Genomic DNA, 17,489 nt, shown 5'->3' with positions numbered 1-17,489 from the left:
ATTCATGATTTATCTTTAAATTATACAGTGTCACTTTTAAATGCAAATATAAGAGCATTGAACTCATACGTGGAATCACCAAAATAACACAATTCCTACTTCGTTGCTCATGCATCCGCACGTATTTCATTCTTCCCAGAATTCTGCTGGACAAACCTATCTCAGCTGTTGTTTCACATCTTGAGGCTTTCACAGTCTACAACATTTTCTACTTCCAGTTATTGATGAGTAAGAAAGAAAAAGGAAGAAGAAAAAGGAACTATGGTTACCCTATCTTCTATCTTGTCTTTTCCTTCTACGTCCTTATTTTCAGCTAACTGACTGGCAAATACAGGGATGTATGAGTAAGAAAAGATATGAAAGGATTCTTGGTAGTTTGTGTTTCTTGAAATGCCATTTCTTTCTTTCTGTGTTCAAAGCAAATTCTAAGTATGCTAAAGGAAAGTGTGGTTTCTTGGGGCTGCCAGCATTTTTGCTTGCTGAGTCATGGACTTGACATGCTTCTCTTGTACTTGCTTTGAGGTTTGTTGAACTCCCCCACCTCTTGGGCCTACTGGAATCCAGTGCTTATGGGCATCACCAAGTGCCATTTGCAAAGGGGGTGTCAAGGAATGGTTAAAAAAATCCATGTCCCATTGGATTCCATTTACAAAACACAAGTTGAAACATAAAATTAAGAATCTCAAGATAGCAGAGCATTAAACCAAGTGTGGCCATCCTGAGCAAGGCTCCTATGCAGTGACTGCATGGTCCCACACTCATGAAGGCAACTTTGGCCACACTTTGAGTAGCAAGGATCTAGTTTTCCATACTACTGTCCTCTGTATGTTACTACAACATGAGGATAGGCAGATAGGATCTCCGCGGCAGGCAGATATGGCATAGGGTGAGATTCCTCACTTTCTTGTTTCCCCACTTTTCCCTTCTGAAGACCTAGCAGTACAGTAGACCTTCAGAAAAACTTTGGGATGCTCAAATGAGGCTGAGTCACTGTAGGAGATAGTGAAAAGGATCATTTGCTTTGAACATACTCTTCTGATGAGTGACCCTTGGCTGGGCTGGGCTGAGCTTGGTCTCCAGCCATAGGAAGAGCTCTGTGACTCGCTGTGGCCAACTGTGGCTGTAGGCCTAGGAATACTAGTCAAGGGTTCCGGGGAAGGGAGAGAAGGCCAGTTTCCTGATCCCTGGTAGGAGGACTGCAGCACTTGCCTGTATTTGTCCCTTGTCTTCCTGCTGCATTGTTCTCTGAGCTAATTCCTGTTTGAAGAGCTGATATTTAATTCAACAGCCCCCCATGGAGCCTTGTGCCTGTGATAGAAGTTTCTAAAAATCTCTCAGTCAACAAAATGATAACAGCTGGTCTTTAAAACTCTGGGAGCTCTAGACTGGGGAGGTGCTGGGGGAGGGAGAACCAAGGGAACCAGGGATTGGGGCTGGGGAATGCACTATTTGTTAAAGATAATGAGGCAAAAATGTGACAGAGGTTTTTATTACAAATAATAGACAGAAGTCTTCAAACAACAGCAGAGAGTCATTAAAAAAAGAAACAGAGTTAAATAATTGTCTAATTAGCAGGCACCAAGAAGGCAAAATTTATTCCATTAGAACTTCTTAAGGGAGAGTCAATAAATTCACAGCTGGGTGTTCACTTTCTCAAGAATACAGAGAATGTGGATTTTCCTGGTGCCAAGTTGTACGTCGATCCCTTTGCCAAGTTTCCTTTCTGATTAACTCAAGGTGAGTCTCCCTGCTAGGCTCAGTTGCTTTACCCAACCATGTCATTAAGCTCTGGCCCAAGCATGAGCCTTCACAGAGTCAGGAACCACAGGGATCACTGCTATTAACAGTGCTATCAGCTAACATTCATACAGGACTCCACAACCAAGCATCAGTTGACATACATGATTTCATGGAATTCTTGTAGCCATTCAGTAAGGGAGCTGAGTCTGGGTAAGTGAATGTTTGAGTATTGATCGTGTGTTTGCTTGGAAGTCCATAACAAACTACCAGAGACTGGATGGCTTAAACAACAGAAATTTATTTTCTCACAGTTCTGGAGGCTGGAAGTCAGAGATCAGGGGGCCAGCATAGTTAGGTGAGGTCTCTCTTCCTGGCTTGCGGACAACAGCCTTCTGTCTGTGTGATGGAGAGAGAGAAGGAGGAGTGAAGGAGATGGGGTAAGAGAAAGGAAGACAGAGACAGGGAGAGGGAAGGGAGCCAAAGAGCAGAGGGAGAGGGCAAGGGGGAGAGAGGTCTATTTCTTTTCCTCTTCTGTTAAGGCCACCAATATTATCTGATTAGGACCCCATCCATGAGATCTCATTCAACCTTAATTACCATCTAAAGGCCTCATTGCCAAGTTCAGTCACACTGGAGTTTAGGGCTTCAACATAAGGATTTGGGGGGACACAATTCAGTCCATACCAGATGGTAACCACCTGGTGAGAACACCAACCATCTGTAGCAACACAGCTCACTGTCTGCATTAAAATGACCTTATTCCAAGAATTTATTGCTCAGGGATATGATGTTACAAATAATTATTATTTGGTTAAGGAACTTCTCCAAAATCCATTTATCTGAGTAAAATATGATTCAGCCAATCCCTCATTAGAGTAAATACCCCCTTTCAGGATGATACATCACTTTACCAGGCTCACCAAACCACTGTTTTACTCTTTAAGACTCTCTTGGAACCCTCTTCTTGCTGTGTCAGCTAATCCTAAAGTATGTCAGGAAGTTGGTCCAATCATATCAGTCCGCTGCATTGAAGTACCTTCCTTAAACAGACCCCCAGACCTCATAAATATTCTTCCTAGAAGATAAATCTCTGTCAAGGGTGTATTCTTCCTTACTGCAGTAAGCAATGAACTTCAACTTTGCTTTAGCAACAAGTTGATTAGGTGGCTTTATCAGGCAGTCAGCAATCAACATTTGTTTGAACCTTGGCTGCCTTCAACATTTCCTAGCTGTATGATCTTGGTGCCCTCATCCATTTTCTTGATGTAGACTTCCCCCAAACAAGGTTGCCTATGAGAAAATACCACATGCTTTTGATTTACAATGGAATTATGTATCTAATTTTCTCCATTTCTAAAATGTCATCAACTGTAAAATATAAATTTAAACACACTGGGGGACACAAAAATGGAACACTGCTATACTAAGTGTACACATTGGTTTTAACGTGCATACAGGTCTAAATGAGAAAATGTAGGAAAAATTGTCTTAAAGATTAAGTGAATTTAGAGATTTCTTCTAAAGCCCTCAGAGAGCTTTTGTGGAAAGGATGGCGGTTTTCCTGAGGTCCTTTCAAACCCATCACTACAGCTGAGTAGTTTCTGATTCCCTTCTGGGGGCAGGCCAGCCCTGCTTGGGGGAACAAGGCAGTGAGCCTAAAATCATGTCCCATATGTTTGAGTTCCTCATGGATTTGGTCATGGTCCCTATGTTTGCAGACACTTGGAACGTGTTTTCAGCAGGCTGGAGCTGGCGTTTGTTTAAGGAGGCCTGGGAGAGGGGCCCTTCTCTCACAGAGCTGGCATTATGCTTGGCTGCACTGACAGAAAGTATTGACTCAGCCATCCTTTCCTCTCTCATGGAGGACCCATGCTTTGTCTCCACTCAGTCTCCTTTCTTCCTTAGTCTTAACTCATGGCATACTCATGGCCACAGCAGATAATTCGGATTGTTAAGGAGCATCTTATATAGTGCTTCCCAAAGAGACATCTGTAGACTGGGCCAGAATGCAAACTTTTTCTAATCTGTGATGAGGTAAGTACAGAAATTGAGAGCAGTTAGACATGTTACAGCAATTTGGCATTACCATGAAATCCAAGCAGAAAATCAGTGACACCATCTTACTGAACAGGGTCTAGGACGGTTTAGGTGTTGTGTTATACCCAGAGTGAGTTGCGTTTAGTGCAAGATCACGTATTGATCATGTGCAGTAGGGCCACATACTGGCTTGTGATGGGCTGAACGTTAAAAACAAACAAAACCAAGAAAAAAACAACTAGCCCATAACCACAGCTATATTGAGATATACTATTTTAAAAAACTAGTTATTTTTATTGAGAAGCTATACCTGGCATATCAGCACCTGCCACTATGTGTGTAAGATCTTGGAACACTGACCTGGACATCAAGAGTTCCCAGCCCAGCTGGTTGAAAATTGTTAAGAGTTTATAACTCATTTGACATGGGACATTAGTTTGCATACAAAATATGTGCTCTATTAAAAACCATCTAGATGTCAACAGATACAGATTGCCTATTCTTCACCTTTGTGAAAATATAATTTGAAGCAAGTTTTGAAGAAACTATAGACCTTAGACATAGATCAGCATATTCTCTGTAGCTTTAGTATTGATCAGAACAAGACCTTTGGCTGTGGCCTCGCTGGCCTCACTACCAGAGTAAAAGGCCTTTCTGGGCTGTCCATCTGGGAGTCAGGGGTGTTTTTGGAATTAAAATAAGCATTTCCTGCCAGAGGCTTTCCTCTAGCTGTTTTTCTTTATCAAAGCAGAGGGGTAAGATGTCGTCTTAGCAGTTATTCTTTTTAAAGGCCAATTTTCTATCTATTTGGTCCCTCTTCCACTAAAGAAAAACAAACTGCTTTAGTTAAACAAACCCTTTAGTTAAAACAAAACTTTACTTGATTTAGGCTGAGCATTCTTATCAGAGTTCTTTCCCTTCTTTCTCTCCCATGATCCTTTAGCATTCCTTAAGCTTCTAACAATACTGGACAAAATTGTTTCTTCTATAATTTCTATAAATTTTCCTGACAAAATAACAAATAATTTGAGGTAGACTCAAAATGTTCTTAAATTTTTTTACAGTGTAATTTCCTTTTAGCTTGCCATATCTGTTTTTTCCTTCCATTCCTCCCTTTTATCATATTTACCTTAGAAATTTCTACTGATCCTTCAAGAGTCTCCTTAGGTTGTATAGTGTAGCAATTAAGAGCTCAGATTTATCACATACCTGCATTTACTAGCTGAATGACTTTTGCAAACTCCTTCGCTTCCCCAAGTCTCCATTTACATGTCTATAAAATGGGAAAATAATAGCATCTATCTAATGAGAATTATTATGAGGATTAGGTGAGATAATTCTCCTACACTAATAAATATTAAGGGCCCAATAAATGTTAGCTATCCTTACTCTTAGGAAACCTTTCTTCTAGGTCGACTTTCCATTGTTCATCCCCTCTGAAAGTGAGCTCCTTGATCCTCCTGGGCTACTATATTGCTCTATACTTCTCTTTAATGTTCTGCCATGTATCTGTCTTTCCTGCTAGACTTTGGGTTTACCCAAAGCAGATTTGTGTTTTCATCTTTAACTCGACAGTATCTTATCACATGCTTAATGGATACTTGTTGAACTGAATTCAAGCACACTTCTCTTTTCCCATCTTTCTAGCACATTGGCATTTTTTAGTGCAAGGTCAATGGGAATGCTTATTTAAATACAGATTTCTTGTTCTTCACAGAGTCAAAATTTAGGATTACTGAGAATCTTCATCTTTAAAAAGCTTCTCAGGGATTCTTAAGCTCAATAAACCACTGACCTCCATCTCTTCAGCATGTCCATGTTTGGAAACTTCTATATTTCTTAGACCTGTGTCCCAGACTCTGCCTATAGACTCTGTAGTCATATGTTTCCTCTTAATCATCATTAATTTCCATTGCCTCTGGCTAATTCCAAGCATTTTCATCTCTTGGCCACAATTGTGCAGTAGCATTATTTGGCAGACTCTTAGGTCCCTGTGATCCTTGCTTCTTAGTATACATCTTGTTTGTGGACAGGACTTGTGACTTCCTCCAACCAGTAGAATATAGAAAAAGTGATGGGATGTATATGATTACATTACACAGAAAAGTGTCTTCTGCTGGCTTTGAGGAGATAAGTGGCTATGTGTCAAAGAACTCTAGGCAGCCTCAGAAGCTGAGAATGGCCTCTAGGCAATAGCCATCAAGAAACTGAAGCCCTCAATTCTACAATCACAAAGAATTGAATTCTGCCAACAACGTGGGTGATCTTGGAAGCAGATTCTCTTTGACCCAACAAGCCTCAATAATATATCCCTGCCAACACCTTGGTTACGGGTTAGTTAGACACTAAGTAGGGGACCCATCTGAGCCTGGACTCCAGACCCACAAAAACTGAAATAGTAAATGTGTGCCAGTGCAAGCTATTAGGTTGTGGTAATTTGTTCCATGGCAATAGAAAGCTAATCTGCGTTCTAATTGGTGTTCTTAATTTCTTCTTCTTTTGTTTCCCTTCCTTTTCCTATCCATTCCGAAAACTTTACTTCCTTTCACATATAAAGACTCTGAATAACCAACTTCATATTATTTCTGATCCCAAACCTTTCATAAGCTCCTCATTCCGTACAGAAGAAATTCTAGACTCTTCAGAGACTGGGCTCTGTCCTCCTTGTTCTCACTCCAAATGGCCTTCCAGTTTTGTTTCCTACCAAATATCTCCTTATCCCATGTCACAGAGATAATTTATATGTGCCTTACACTTTTACATTTGAGGCCTTTGCTCAGATTCATCCCTCAACCTGGAATGCCTTATTCCTTATTCTCACGTTTTAATGTTTTAATACTACATCCATCTTAAATCCTTCTCTATTCCTTCCATGTAGAATGAGTTGTCTCTCTGTGGGGCTTCTGTAGACATTCCTTGTACCTCAGGTTACCATTTGTTCAGTCTGTCATATTTTCTAGTTAGTCATTTGTGAGGCAAATTTATAAGCTCTTTCAGAGCAGGGACAGTGTTGCCTTCATCCCTTCTAGAGAATAACATTCCACATGTTCTCTGACCTCAATGTAGAGTTCCTGTGTGTTCTTTGGCTGCCATTTGTTTAATTTACTAATCCAAGTTCTCCAAAGATATTTTCAAATATCGTAACAGCCAAAATGTTCCCTAAAACTGAGGAAAGGAGTAAAGAGGTATTAGGCCCAGATCTAAGAAAAGAAGTGTTATGAACCTAACACTAGAAGGAACAGTCAATTCATTATTATTTTCAAAAGCTCAGATTGTTGATCTGCCCAGAAAGAATGAGGGTCCCCACTTTACCATAGTGGTATGCATACCACATAAATAAATTCTCCAAGACTTGTGTACTCCAAGTCAAAATTGATGCTAGATCATTGTGGTTGAGTTTCTCTTCTCTCCTGTGTTTGAGAATAAAGTATTAAGAGGGATGTTTAAGAAGTAGTTATAGTATCTAGAATCATAATAGACAAAATATCAACCTAGGTCTTTATCAGTATCATTAGAGAGTATGATGGTTAATTTTATGTATCAACTTGACACATAAAATTGTACCCACATAATAATTTGGTTAAACATTATTCTGGGTATGTCTGTGAGGATGTTTCTGGATGAGATTAATATTTCAGTTGGTAGACTAAGCAAAGCAGATTGTCTTTCCCAATGTGGCCTTAGTCAATCTGTTGAAGGTCTAAATAGAACACAAGGCTGGCTAAGGAAGAATTAGCTCTTTCTGCCTCTCTTTGAGCTAGGACTTATGATCTCCTGCCTTCACATTCAGATTTGGACTGGAACTATACCATTAGCTCTCCTTGGTCTCCAGCTTGCTAACTTCTCAGCTTCCGTAATTGTGTGAGCCAATTCCTTATAATAAATCTTTTCTCTTAGAGTAGTAAACTGTATACTGGTGACTAGTGAACTGTATACATATATATCTATATCATTTCCTATAGGTTCTGTTTTTCTGGAGAACCCTGTAGTCAGGGAATATGTTTTAGAGGCTACAGAAACTTATTTTGATAAATCAGTCTAGTTCATTAGTTCTGTATTAAACTTCTGGTAGATTCAGAGCAATGAAATGCACTACGAGCTATGAAGACTATAAAGATAAAGAAGTTTCTAGCCTTACAGTAAGTTTTTAAGCTTGCTCTTAAACTATCCTATGGCAGGGAATTTTAAGAGCCAGGAGAGAGGTTTCAATGGAAGGGAAGGTCGCTTTGGCGGGAAGTTAGAGGATGGCTTATAAGACAGGCAGCACTAATTCAGGTTCAGTTTTCTGTTAATGTCACTCAGCTTTCCAACTACTGTCCTTGTCTTATTTATGTGGAAACGACCTTGAACTCCTCTGGTTAGTATTGTAGGACATGTTAAAATCATGAAGGCACTGTTCTTAATGAAGATTTAGTAGTCATTCAATCAAATAACAGCATCAAAATAAATAGAGCAAAAGCTATCAAGGAGAAATAGACAAAAGCACATTAGCACAAGTAGACTTTAATAACTTTTCCCCAGTCCATTGACAAATTAAGTAGACAAATGAGTAAGTAAAGATGTAGAAGACCTAGAAAACATAATTAACAAGGTAGACCTAATATAGCTACATCAACCTACCAGTGTACTGCTCTCTGAAAACAGAAAACACTTTTTTAACAAGTGCTATGGAACATTTACCAAAGTGGAACTATATTAGGTCCAAAAGAAGGATTCCAAAATTTTCAAAACCATAGACAACATTCATAGAATCCAATAACATTAAAGATTAGTTATTAAACTAGAAAACAAAGATATTTCTACTATTTGTACACTGAAACTTCTTTCTTAAACTGTTCTTAGGTTAAATGTAAAATCAAAACTGGAATTGGAAAATATCTAGAAAATGAAGACTATGAAGATACTACATATCAGAACATGAGCAGTATAACTAAAACTAAACTTACCAAAAAAGGTGTAGTTTTATATATTCACAGTAATAAAGAGGAAAAAACAAAAAGACATCTGTGAAACTAGACGAACGCAATTGCTAAATACTCCTAAATAAAATAGAAGGAATTAAGAAATAAATTCAGAAATTCATAAAATAAAAAACAGAACAATGACTAATAAATTAAGAACTGTCTTATATGTAAACATATTCCAATAAACAGTCAACTAGCTTTATAAAGATATGCAGTAAAGAAAACACCATGTGCTAACATTTCTTTGAGCACAAGAGAAAGTCGTGCACAGAATGTTACTGCAGGCTCAGTATCTAGGATCTGTTTGCTGATATGGGTTCTTGTTTTGACTTGTAGCTCCTGGTAGCATCTTTCTGAATAGGCGTGTGCTAGTTGGCCCCATTTCCCCATGGGAAAGTAGACGGTGGCTGCCCATGCATCACAGGGATTGGATTGTGGGTCTCAGTCTCTGGAGGCATTATGAGCCATCTGTACTCTCCTCCCTACTGCTCTGATATGCGTGCCACAGAGTGAGAAGACCCTGGACTGGGGGTTGTGCTGCCTGAGTTCTAACTTGCTACTATACATTTCTGCTCTTGGGTATTCTCAGGGCAGAATCTCAAGCCACTTTCTTTTCTGCAAAATGAGGGAGATTGGGTTTGATAATTTCTGAAATCCCTTATAAAGATAATGTTTTTAGATTCAATATCTTTTGATATTCAGTGTCTTGTTCTAACTTCAGCAGTTATCAGTTCCTCGGTTGCCCTGCAGTCTCCTCCTCTTACAACCTCGAATAGTATCAGGCAATCAACCGGAGACACCATGACCTCAGATTTCTTTGGAGACTTTGCTAAAATCGGTTCTAAAAATTTTGTCAATGAATTTTTTTTCCGTGAACATTTGTATGAAAAATTTTTATGGGCTTGTTGGTGCCTGTTGCAGTGAGTTCAGTAGGAACTGATCCAAATGCTAAGTGCTTCTTTTACAAACCATGAAATGTATTATCATTTTTTCCTTTATTGAATCCTGCTTCATTCTGCCCATTTTCATCTGAGTTTAGAGTGCCAGAATTGACCAGAATGGCCATCCATCCCAGATTGTGTTTCTGCCTAATCTAAAGGAAGGTATTAAATGTATTATGTATTTGGGGCTTTTTCAGAGTTAGTCCACAGGCAATAGAGCTACTACCAAAAATTAAAACAAAAACCAAAACCCAACCTTCTTTCCTACACCCATGAAAAGGCCAAATAATTCCCAAAGGAGGCACATTCTTCAGACATTGACCTACAAAGGAAGTGTGTTCTTTATGAGAACAGAATATGCAACAACATATAACAGCTCCTCCTCCCAGATCAGGTCTGCTTATTTGGATACTTATCACACTGCCTGTGCTAAGGAGCCTGCATCTGTGTCCTGTTGTTATTACTGATGCTAATTGCTTTCTACTAAACATGGGTCAGAACCAGGAAAGAATACCAGCTCCAATCTGCAAGGCATCAACTTTTGTGAGCCCTTAATACAAGAAAGGAAAGCAGAGTAAAGAAGGAGAACTCATTTGCATTTGGAGAGTGAGATAGGAATAGAAGATAGAAGAGAATTCACTTACATAAAAAAAGATATTATAAAATTCATTCAGGCTTATATGCTGAAGCATTTCTTTGGTGCTCTTTATGATTGGAGAGAGTGTCAGGAAGTGAGTGATGAGCCAGCAGGCTTTGGGGTGAGACTGTTGCTTGCTCAGTGGTGGGACTGCATTATCCGTTTTCTTTTACCGTCTATGTGAGTACTGTAACATAGCTCCTTAGTGTGAGTGGGAGGGGATGGGGAGACTTTTCCAAATCAGTAGTGCCTGTGAGATTGTTGGTATCGATTTTTCCTCCTGAGTGACACAATTTAAGTGACTTTTGACAGGAATTTTCTTCTTGATGACAATTGACTTCTGATTGCCTAGACATCTCATAGCAACTAGCAGGAGAGACAGGGAACACTCAGAGTGCTCACCTGCCAGGGGGAGCTCAGAGTTTCTCCAATTCCTTTCAGGCTTTCCCCACTAGGATGCCCCTAAACTGCTCCTACAAGGGCCCATGTGGCAGCAAAAGGGAACTATGACAAAGGAGAAAAAACCTGTCTATAGTGGATTCTTGCTCTGATAAGCTTGGCAATTCTGATAATTACTGTCATGTCTATATTAGTTAATCATCGTCATCATCATCATCATCCTTTAGGGTGGACCTGCACAATTTCAAAGATATACAGATAGAAAGCCAAAATATTTTTAATCACCTGAAGAGTTTGCATGCAGGCCACTAAACATAGGAATAGCTGATGAATCTTGTTTCATTCTGCCCATTTTCATCCAAGTTCAGAGCTATCATGTTTAATGAATAAACTTGAGAATTACTGATTCACATGTCTAGGCGTTATGTGAAGTGGAATTTATATGCAGATTTCTGGACTCACGACTAACTTGGGAGAAGGAAGCAGTCAAGAGACTGATTTCTCTCACACTCCTTGGTTAGAATCAAAAAGCAGAGATTGAACCCTCAGGAATATTAGAGACCCTCTTTGCTTTACTTCTTTGGACAAGACAATGAAGACAGTTACTTACAATGCCTACTCTACTTCCAGTGAGGACCTGAGACAGCCTAAATTAAAACATATAAAATGAGGGAGTTAAATTGTAGGTAAACAAAGCGTGCTCAGAAATCTAGATGAAGGACAAAGTATTGTACTAGAATATAGTTAATGCAGTTGAACACCCAACTTGGCTCTGATGGAAAGTCAATAACAGTAGCAGTAGTAATAAGGATAATGGTAATGGTTGCCATTGTGTGTACCAAGTGGTTTTTAGATATTATTCTAATTTTTACAACAACTTCATGAACAGCAACGAACCCAGAGTCTCAGAAAAGACAAGTGATTTGGCAAGAGCTACAGACAGAGTAAGTGATGGAGCCAAGATTCAAATTCAGAGCTGTCTGAGTTCAAAGCACATATTTTGTGGTATAGACATGTCTTTGCAGGACACTAGCTTCTATGTGGGCCATAGGGCAAGTTTTTGAGATCTAAGATGCCTGACAGCCCTAGTCTAGGCCCAGTGTTGGGAAGAATTATCTGTCTTATAGTTGTTCACTAGTGAGATTGCACATATGTAAGAAGCAGCTTTCTGGGGGGCTTACTGCTTCAGTTTCTGGGAAGAGGGTCAACTGTTAAGGCCTTTGAGAGATTATCTTCCAGAGTCTGTATTTTCATTGTAAGGGCTGTTGAAAAGAGCTACCAAAAATATAGCCTGTGTTTTACCAACTCTACAAAGGATGCTTCAGTTGCTCTATGGTAAGATAGGAAGAAAGGCTCACAGCTTGATACCCACAAGATGATCTGAACTTTACCTGATACCACCATCCAGATGGCATAGCCGACTAAAGCCCAACATACCAGAAACTATGGTTAATTGGGAGTTGGGGGCTTTTGGTGGCAATGCCTTTTTGTTGTTGTTGTTGGACAAAAATATACATAAATGGTAAGTATGTTTGCAGCCATAAGAGTCTCTGTTCTGTAATAACCATGTTAATGTTCTCATAAAAAGATATGTGGCAAGAGCAAAGTGACAGAAAGGCTGATTAGCATTTTATGACAGAATTAAGCTGCATGACAAATAACTCACTGGTTTTACAGCCCAGCAAATTCTACTTTCAAATGCCGGAGGTGCTAGGATGTTTTTGTTCATTTATTTGTTTTTTATATTTAACCGTGAAGGTGTCCAGAGCAATTTGTAGAAAAATGGAATGCAATTGTATTAGTAGTAAATATGATGATTAGTGCTAATACTTATTATAATCCATTTGCTCCAAAATCTCTGTAAAATTTACTGTATTCAGTTTCAGGATTTTTCAACATACAGTGGTTCAGAAGTGGAAGAAAATGTTCAGACCACTACTCATCAGTGTCCTAATTCATATGATAGGTTTTACAAAATTGAACACTTCTTCCATATTTCTCCCCAACTATGGGGAAATCTCTATCTGAGATTGTGAATTCACTATTCTGTGAGTGTTAAAGGGGAAACAACTCCTACTTTGTTCAAAGTAACAAGTTCTAGATTAAGAACTCCCTCTACACTTGCTGTTTTTATTTTTTAAATTTTATTTATTTATTTATTTGACACAGAGAAAGAGCCAGCGAGAGAGGGAGCACAAGCAGGGGGAGTGGGAGAGGAAGAAGCAGGCTTCCCAATGAAGCAGAGAGCCCAATGCGGGGCTTGATCCCAGGACTCTGAGATCACGTCCTGAGCCAAAGGCAGACGCTTAATGACTGAGCCACCCAGGTGCCTCAACACTTTCAGTTTTGTTACAGGTAAAGAATTGCAAGGGGTAGAAAGAGGCAAGGGAGACACCTTACTTGATTCAGCAAAGGAAATGTATATTAAAGGATTCCTGAGAAAGAATTCAGTAGCTGGTTTTCTCTTCTGCAGATAATGGAATCATTCCATGTTTCCTTGATTGCTGGTGGTAGATGAGGATATTAGTTCTTGTTTATTTCAGTGAAAGTGTAATATTAATATATCTAAATTACTGCATTAAAAAAGAGAAAAAAACTTGCCCATAATTTTAACCTCCTAATAGAACACTGATGACATACTATATCATATATTTAAATATGAAGGGTGTAAAAATTCACTTCTTTTTGTAATCAGCCAACATATGAGATAATAGGTGGGGGTCTACCTTGTGTCTAGCACCATGCTTGGTAGTTGGGGATGCAAGAAGATGGTCTAGTGCCTGCCCTTTCAGAATTTCAGTCCACTTGAGAGGCCAAGCTGATTGAATGAAACAGTAAGCAATGCAGGGTTATATAATAAAATGATATAGGATGTGGACAAAAATTATGCAGTTACTGTAGTCTTAATTGCATCTGTAATTTAGATATATAACACTTTATACATTCTAACTGCTAACAAACACCTGTTGGATTGAGAGGGGATGTTAGTTCTGGTTGCCACTTTGTGTGACTATGAATAATGAGTGAAATGAATGAATGAAGAATGGAATACAATTGTAATCATGGTAAATTTGATGATTAGTTGCTCCAGAATTTCTATGAAACTATTATATTCAGCTATAGGATTTTTCAACATACAGTGATTTGGAAGTAGAAGAAGAAGTTCAGACTGTGAATAAAAGACCATTAAATGAGCCACTTAACATATCTTTTTTTCTGGATAAAATGAGGAAGATAGGAAGGTCTAGATGACTTTCAAAGACTCTTCCTGTTTTGGTATTTTATAGCTCATAACTCTGGCTCCTGTCAGTGGGATGATTTCGGTTCTTTCCAGAAAGCCTGGGAAGTGGAGACACTTGGAAATATTTGCTTCTCTGAGGTAATATTGTCTTTTAATCTTTCCTTATGAGTGAGGTCCTGGGGCTCCAGACCCAAGATGTCTCAGATCCTAGCCTGGATAATGATGGGTCTGGAATGGCCCTTGGCTGCAGAGTATGGAACTAAGATAGGTCTGAAAGCATCATTCCAGGGCAACATTGGAATGAAGAATCTAGGAATCTGGTCAACCAAACTACCAGTTTGCAACCAAACCAAGTACCTGTGGGTAGAGACAGAAACTTAACGAGGGGAACTGGATAGCAACCAGATAGTGAAACAGAGCAGAGGGTCAGAAGCAGAATCTGAAGAGATAATCTGAGCCCAAGAACATAACTACTAGATGAGGAAGAAACTTTCAATTTTAAGGACAGGTGGCAGAGACTGTCCCACAGCCTGGCAGAGTGGTAGCTATCTTCATATGCGACTTCACATGGACTTGTTTTTTTCTTGCAAGGGTGGGACAGACAGATTCATTCATGTTTTTTTGCCTTACCCCTTCCATGAGTAAGGGCAGGCCTCTGAATGGTGGGTGGTTGTGGCTGAGGGTGTAGTTCATAGCTGGAATATAAAAATTTCTCAGCCCCTACTTCAGGGCTCTTTCTTACTCAATCCACTCTCCATACACTACTAGCATAGTGATTTTTTAAATAATATATTGTCTCTGACCTTGCCATTTTTCTGCATGAGAACCTTAATAGCTGTCTTGGTTAAAACTTAAAATTTTAAGATCTTCTACCATATGGCTTCAATTTAGTTTTTCAACTATATTGGCCACTTCTACCATATAAGCATACCATGCACATTCTGGCCAGACTATGGCCCTTAATATTTCTCAAATATGCACTGTCTTTTTCCACTACTGAGCCTTCATTCATGCCAACCGTCTTTCCTGGAATGCCTTTTCCCTTTCAAAATCTTACCTAGGATTCAATCCAATCTCCGTTGTCTTTTGTAAACCTTTTCAGAATGCTTCAATCACATATAGCTTTTCTGTCCTTTAAATGTATGCAGCCAATTCTCCCTCCCCCTACTTTGGAATTTATTATTTCTACCTTATATTTCTCTTATTTCTACATTTGTCTTTACTGTGGGATTGTGGCTTCATTTGGGGAGGAATCCTGTGTCTTCAGTATCCCATGTAGCGCCTGATACATGGTGAGCTCTTCTTCCTTGTCTGTTGAGGTCTTGATCCAGACTGGGGAAGTGGATATCCAGTAAGAAAAAGAAAAGATAATCATATAAAAGCAAGTGCTTTGATTTAGGATTCTCTTTTTGGGGGGCATTGTTCATTTTTGTGATGTAACATTCAACACCCCTCTCACCCAAATACATACTTTTGCCTATAAAAAGTAAAGCAGAGTAGGAAAAAATGAATTTATTTTTTTTTCACAATTACTAAACATATGCAGTCAAATACAGGCCTATCTTGAATTATTAATCCTTCAATTGGAGTGACTCATTTAAACTGCCCAAGCAATTGTATCAAAACCCATGTGCCCGTTTCAAGGAAATTGCTGGAATGCAAGTGTTTCTAAAGAATAAAAATGCACCTCATTTCTTCTTCCTTCTCTTCCTTCTCCAGGGAATGCGCCTTCATTTTTCTTCCGGCATAAATAAGCTGACTTTCTTAAAATTAAGTTTGTAATTCTTACATTAAAAACTTCTTTTATTCATCTCTGCGGCTCTTCTTTTTGGTTACCATGTTGTGCTCTCAAGTGCCATAAGCCCCTTGATGTAATCGTCTCCACATGCTTCCTTTTCAGACTTCCTGGGTTCAGACTTCACTTCTGCCAAAGTACTGGCCCTGTGACACTGCACTACCTTGTCTCTGCAGCAGTTCCTCATCTCTAAAATGGGAATGATGATAACTGGGTTGTGGCTAAAGGAGTACATGAACAGTACCTGCTGTGTAATAAATAATTAGCTATATTAACTCTTATTGTTAAGCTTAGAACCAACCTCGTCCTCTAGAGCTTTTGGAGTTCTAGTGCATGTGCCTATTCCTTGGTCCAATTGTGATCCATGCTGTTTTCTAGACTGTCCCACTCATTCTACACAGAGCCACTTCTTTTCCATCTTGTATCTGTGCAAGTTTCCCCCCCTCTTTCTATTCCCAGATGTACCACTATCCCTTTATTCATATGGAGACTTCATTAAGCTCTGACGGGTACCTCCCTTCATTGTCTTAGATTGAGAATAGTAATGGCTAATATCCCATGTTGCACTTTGGGTAGAGGCTGAGAGGAAAATTTCCACTATAAATGGCACCGTGCTATTGGTTAGAGGCATAATGAAACTTTTTACCTTTCCCTATAGCATTCAGGGAGAAGAGGCAGGGCCTTGGTGGAGGAGCATTCTGATTTGAAAGAGCAAATCTAACGACAGCAGAGAGACTGAGGGAAGTGCTGTTAGGCTGCCTTCCAAACACACCATACTGTTGATTCTAACAGTAAAGGGGCTCTCTTTCTAATCACTTGGTTTATATTTCTCAGCCCTCTTGACAAAGGCAGTGGAGATGAAGGCTGCTATTACAGATGCAGCTTGTGTGCTGGAGTCAACCAACTCCTGAGATTAAAAGTGAATTAGAAAAAAATGTATGTGAATTGTGCTTCTTGGGAAGCTTTTCACTCCTGTCAAGAGGTAAAAATAGTAGTTAATGTATACTCTTTCCTTTGATTACAGTCAGGATTGAAACCAAACTGCATTGGAAACTCTTTTTATCTTTGGACCCAAGACAGAGCTGGGCCCACAGTGGTTGCTGAGTGTTAGTTGACTCTGAGTCACCTGCCGACCCATTAGCTGTTCAACTCATCCTGGTCAGAGCAGTGTTCATCCTCTAATTTATTACTATTTCCCAAGCTGCTACAAGTGCAGTGTGCAGCATTCTAGGTACAGTTTAATCAGTTTCTTAAAGATAAATGATCATCTCTTTTTTCTGGGATGCATTCCCTTATGTAATCAAACAAAACAAAACAACAATGGCCCTTTTTGTTGGAATAGTACATTGAGATTTCATATCTTATTCATATTAATCACCAACATTCATTCTTACCTATCACTCTCTCGTCCCTTCCAGCCTCTTTTTCATTACCAATGACTTTCTGTGCTTTGGAATAATTCTTCCTAAGATAAAGATATTTTAGTTTATATACAGTTTGCATTTTTTTTTAAGTTCAATCTATTCTTTATATATTTAAATCCTTAGGGCTTTGTTTTCCATTTCTAAGTTTCATCACGTGCACTGTTCTCCCATTCAGTGTTATCGGCATCACTGGCTAATGTCTTTCCTTTCCCAGATCATGCAACTAACTGTGAGCACAGTCATAGACTCTGAGAAAGCACTTGGTAAATACTTAGTAATTTGTTAAGTAATAAGCTGAAGGCGTGATTAGA

This window comes from Ailuropoda melanoleuca, chromosome 1 (assembly GCF_002007445.2).
Source record: "Ailuropoda melanoleuca isolate Jingjing chromosome 1, ASM200744v2, whole genome shotgun sequence".
Taxonomy (NCBI): domain Eukaryota; kingdom Metazoa; phylum Chordata; class Mammalia; order Carnivora; family Ursidae; genus Ailuropoda; species Ailuropoda melanoleuca.
Note: the sequence above shows the minus strand (reverse complement) of the source record.